At 35.8% G+C, this 6,096-nt stretch overlaps 1 pseudogene; it reads left to right on the forward strand.

The window, feature by feature from the left end:
• The first annotated feature begins 1,524 nt into the window (after positions 1 to 1,524).
• Positions 1,525 to 5,759, forward strand: LOC133806268 (phosphomevalonate kinase, peroxisomal-like; annotated as a pseudogene).
• Positions 5,760 to 6,096: the final 337 nt, after the last annotated feature.

Raw genomic sequence — 6,096 nt, forward strand, 5'->3', positions numbered from 1 at the left:
CCCATGTTCCAATAGACCTAGGTCTCAAAGAGTATAACCAGCTTTTGGCGTTGTCCTTCAAGGAGAAAGGGAAGAACTTTAGTCGCACGGAATTGACAGTTTTGGCTAGGTTATAGAACATGGCTACTACCTCCTCGAATTCTCTAATATGCATGTATGGGCTTTCGTTTTTCAATGCATGAAATGTGGGCAAGAGTTGAATCATGCCAGGTTTAAAGTCTAATGCAGGCATATTAGGAGGGAAGATAATGCATGAAGGCGTGGAAGTGCGAGAAGGATGGAGGTAGTCATTGAGAGTTCTTGGTTGGATTTCATCATTGTGAGCCATTGCGACTAGATTATTATCAGCTAAGATTTGTGGAGAAGCTGGATTAGTGGAAGGAGTTTCGGAAGGAGTGGTGGATGAATTGGAAGAAGTGTCACTAAAAGTTTCGTGATGATTCATCCAATCTCATAAATCAAAATTAGATTTATTTTATGCTTTTATTATTTATTTTATTTTTTTGATTTTTGATTTTTTTTGTTAAACTTGTTCCCAGGTAAATTTGGAGGTTTTGGGGTAATCTCCAACGTCTTACTAGAACTCCCCAAGAATATTGAGTAAGTATGGTGGATCACAAGTTATCCTTATTCGAAAATGTAATGCTTATTTTGACAGAACAATCTTGGTTTTCTTATAGTAATAAGTTCAACAGTGTAATAATGCAAAAGTATATGCTCGAAATGTTCCCAGGCCGATTGGGAAGGTTGCTAAGGTACCGCTTTACACTACAAGAATTTTTAGTATATATTACATTAAAGAATAACATATATTTAGAAGTGCTATTATTGGTGTGGATTAAAAACACACGGAACATATTTTGGCGCTATATGAATAAACCTCAGGCACCAAAATGAATTTTTTTTTTTAGTCTCATCTGCCAAATTCCCTAAATCTAAGTTACCCGAAAGATTTCTCTCTGCCTCCATCTCTCACTCTCGTCTCGTCTCTCCACCCTCTCCGCCTCACGAAGTCTCACTCTCGTCTCGGCTCTCTGCCCTCTCCGCCTCACGAAGTCTCTCTCTCGTCTCGTCTCTCCGCCTCACGAAGTCAACTTTTCGGCCAGCCATCTGCCTTGGTGGTGCCGAGCGATTCTGACTCTAACGATTCGCAGAAAAAGTTGAAAATTGGTGTCGTTTTTTCGGGAGGCTAGGCACCTGGAGGGCACAATGTCATTTCTGGAATTTTTGGTGAGAATTTTTTGTTATCATAATTCGCTTTCTTGCAGTTTATAGTGTCCATCCAGTATGGTTGAGTTCATTCATTCTATGCTTCCTGGTAGATTACTTGCAGGAGCGTGCTAAAGGCAGCGTATTGTATGGTTTCAAGGGAGGTCCAGCTGGAATCATGAAGGGCAAGTATGTGGAACTTACACCAGAATATATTTACCCGTACAGAAACCAGGTGAGAGTTTGGACTATGGTTTGGTTTTGTCTTCTCCATTTTCCTTTTCAATTTAGATTTCAAATCATAAAAGAAAAATAATGGCTGTCTTTCGGTGCAGGGTTGTTTCTGCTCCTGGCAAGGTTTTGATGACTGGGGGATATCTTATTTTGGAGAGACCGAATCCAGGGTTTGTTCTCAGTACAAACGCTCGTTTCTACGCCATTGTTAAACCTCTTCTCGAAGAAATTAAGCCCGATAGTTGGGCCTGAGTGAGTCTAATATTGATTAGTTGTGGCAATGGATCCACAATCTACTTCTTAATTTTTTTCTATGAGTGATACTAAATAATCAAAGCCCCATGATGAATTTTACATCTATTGCGATTTTTGACTCACTGGTTGCCTGAGTTTTGCAAAGTTTTAGGACTAGCCTTGGTATCGGTTCGTACTGTGTATGGCTTCCCTTTGTTCAAGAGTGTTAAATTGTTTCCAGGCATGGAAATATGTGAAAGTGACATCTCCTCAGCTTAATAGAGAAAGCACGTATAAGTTGTCAATGAAAAATCTGACGCTTCAGAGTGTTTCAAGGCAAGTTTATACTGGGTAATGTTAAGTTTGTATTTTATTTGCTTAATCAGTTTTTTTTTTTTTTAAAAATCTAGACATGGCTATATATCTCATTGCCATCTCACTGGTTATACGATCACAGAGAAAACTGGCTCTGGTTCAAAGATGTCAACTTTGAATGATCATCCCCCACTCTGCTTTGTTACTAAGTGCTGCTAATAGAATTATCATTCAACTAGCATTAAATTGTTAATTAAATCATGAAGATCTCACTCACTATATCATGATTAAAAATTCAGGGAGTCGGGGAACCCTTTTGTGGAGCAAGCAGTGCAGTACTCTGTGGCAGCTGCATATGCTACAGTTGACAAGGACAGGAAGGAAGTGTTACAAAAACTACTACTGCAAGGTAATTTTTACTTTCTTCCCCCCCCCCCCCCCCCCCCCCCCCCCCCATTGCTTACCTTTTTACCAACTGGAAGGTTATGAGAACACCAATATTCTGATATTTCATCTTGATTTTTCATGAAGGTCTTGATATCACCATTTTAGGTAGCAATGACTTTTATTCATATCGAAATCAGGTAATTACCTTTTCAGTGTTCTATATATTACATGGTTTTCTTCTTGTCAGTGCTTGGTATGGTTAATGAACACGTTTTCTTGATATTGTCAAATCCATAATTTACAAAATCATCGGATATAACCTTTGAGCACATTTCAACATGCTGCTAAAATTTATTACGGTGCTTTTTCTCTAAATTATTTTATGAATCTAATTGAAGATGTTAATGAGGCTTGTTGGTTGTAGATTGAAGCACGTGGACTCCCTTTGTTTCCTGAATCATTGGCTGCTCTTCCTCCTTTTGCATCAATTACTTTCAATTATGGGGAATCCAGCGGAGAAAATAACAAGCCAGAAGTTGCAAAAACTGGATTGGGTTCATCTGCTGCTATGACATCTTCGGTGGTTGCTGCTTTGCTTCATTACCTGGGAGTTGTTGATCTTGCTCACGTGAAGGGCACTGCAGATCTGGATGTGGTGCATATTATAGCTCAAACTGCTCATTGCATTGCACAGGGGAAAGTTGGCAGTGGATTTGATGTTAGCTCTGCAGTTTATGGTAGCCATCGTTAGGTCCGTTTTTCACCAGAAGTAATCTCTTCTGCTCAGGTCTTTATCTTGTCTCCTCTTTCCACAAACAAACCAGTTGCTGCTCGTTAATTTCATAAGGGAATATGTCATTGTTACAAATTTTTTGTTCTAACAAACATTTATATGAAAAGATATAGAATTTAAAATGCAATTTCATCCTTTTAGAATAACAAACATCACATGTAAATTTCTAGTTCTTATATTGCAGGTTGCCATAAAAGGTGCTCCCCTGGGAGAAGTGGTTATCAAAAATTTTAAAGGAAAATGGGACCATGAGAGGACAAAGCTATCCTTGCCACCATTAATGAATCTTGTAAGCATGCATTTTATACTATCCACTTGTTGCAATTTGAGGTGTATTTAATCTATTAATATTAATTTTCAGTTTGCCCATGATGATGTACTACTTTTTTAACTCTCTAAATCAGTATTATTAGTTGGAACCATTACTCATGTTTATCTAATTGATTGCTGTAAATGGATTTTGGTTGCATTTTGGATCCTGTGATTTTGGTTTATAGCATTGATGTGCACCTTTGAAAGCTTTTTGCTAAAAAGAGATGTAGCTCTTATGAGTCTTGTCCCTTAAGTGATTGGTGCTTTTATAGTTACTTGGAGAACCAAGAACTGGAGGATCATCTACACCATCAATGGTAGGTGCTGTTAAAAAATGGCAGAAGTCTAACCTCGAAAAATCACAGGAAACATGGACAAAGTTGTCAGAGGCTAATTCTGCACTTGAAACACAGTTAAATACATTATGTAAATTAGCAGAAGAACATTGGGATGAATATAAGAAACTAATTAACAGTTGCGGCTCACTTAAACCTGAAAAGGTATGAATCGAGCTGCTTTTTTTTCTTGTCTTTTTTTTTTTGAAACAGAACTTAAAATATTGATAGAAATCAATTTTATAGCTGAAATTCCCAGTGGCTGAAACTTTTATGGGGAAATTATATTTGAGCAAAAAAATTTACATTTTCATCTTGGTTGGTTCCATTAACATGAAAAAAGAATTAAAAAACAGACAAACTTTGTCTTCAATGGTAACCAAGTATAGCTTTCATGAAATATATAGCGCTTCTTGTTTATTCACATTTGGAAACAAATCTGTCCTGAGAATGCTTGGACGCAATTTTTGACAATTTAAAGGTTGTTAAAAAGTAAACATATATGAGTCAGAATGTTTTAATTCTGAAGTTCAACACCTTGAGTTTTAAAAAGAAATATTGCTGCTGGTACCTCCACCAATTTTCTTTTGTTTCACTTATTGCAGTTATTTTCTAACCTAATGAGAAACAATTTATCTCCACAATCATGATTTTTGGTTTATAAGGCTCGAAAAGAAAATTTGTAGATTTCTTTTTCATTTTTTGTATTTTTTTTTCTTTTCAAATATAGATGCTACTTTCAAGTATCGGTAACCATATGTTGTGGTGAAGAGTACTGAATTCTCAAATATTGATTGGTTTTTGTGGTGGGCGTCACTTAAAATTTTGCCGTGAAAATATAGTAACATTAACTCTAATGTAAATTACATACTTAAAAGCTCTCTGATATATACAATTTCAGTGTATATACATATATTTTGCATTTAGGTTTCATTAATAAAATGCAAATCACGTTTGTGAAGAGATAATATTGTGCCCACTGGGTATGTTAAAATGGTCATCTGAATGCAACATTCTCCATTTGTTTTTTTTTTTTTTTTAAAAGAAAAAGAAAAGAAAATTAACAACATTATGATTTAAGTAGTGTTATACAGTGCTACATTTGTATTTTGCCAGTTCATTTGGATGCGTGTTTTAGTTTTGATTTTAGGGGTGACAGAAAGGTATACCCCTTTGTGTTGGTTTGTGCTTTATCTGCACTTCATTGAGTTATATTTTCATCAGAACCATTTTCATTGTTGTATCAAAGTTGTTTCCTGATAATTGAAGTACACCAGAGATATTCTTAAGAATGAAAAATGAGATGAAAGATCGTCACATTAATTGTTTCTACTGTTGAATAAGAGGTTACAAAAACTTTTGGGGCAGCATTCAGACTAAATTTATTTACTTGATGATTTTAGACATCCAAAACTGCTTTATGATGATTTATAAGTCTTGTTTGAATTTCATGAAGCAAACTATATAATGTTATTTTCAGGGAGATTTTTTTCATCGTCCTCTATTTGAATGTTAGAAAGTTTTTTTGTTGATTATGTCAATATCATATTGGATGTTGCATGCTGTTTGCATGTCAGTTCATTCTTACTGAAACTTAGTCGTCCTTCAAAAAAATTTACACGTGTGATAGTGGATGGAGCAAGCCACTCAACAAAGTCAAGAGGTCATTGCCAAAGCTTTATTAGGCGCCAGAGTTGCTATGCTTGGGATCCGGTATCATATGCGTCTGATGGGCGAGGCTGCAGGCATTCCGGTATATTGATCTGTCTTTGATTGGATTCTAGTCAGTTCAATTGTTACAGTTAGGGTTTCAGTATAACTTTTATATTTATTATTCCACTTTTAACTGTTTTAGTATGAAATCACCAAACAAAAGTGTACAACTTTATTCATGTTAAACTTTCAAGTCAGCAAACAGCACATATACAAATGGATACACCGTTACACACAAATGTCATATATGTCTTGGTCATAGAACATATATGGATGGTGCTTGATTTTTTTTTTCACAGAAGATGGTATTTAAGTACTTAATTGGATAATACTATAATGATGTTGAAAAGTTTTTGGAACTTAGTGTGTTCATGATAACGGGGCTGAGGCAGAGGTATCAAAGTTTACTTACTTTTGCTGCTAAACCATCTAAGGGCTTCTCTTTTCTTCACTCCATCCCACTCTTGTTGAATTTGATTGTTGGTCTGTTTAATCAAAGAGGTGTTCTCTGCATTTTCTTTTGTACTTGGCTATTATTAGTATTCATTGAAAGGCTTATATGGG

This window comes from Humulus lupulus, chromosome X (assembly GCF_963169125.1).
Source record: "Humulus lupulus chromosome X, drHumLupu1.1, whole genome shotgun sequence".
NCBI classification, from domain to species: domain Eukaryota; kingdom Viridiplantae; phylum Streptophyta; class Magnoliopsida; order Rosales; family Cannabaceae; genus Humulus; species Humulus lupulus.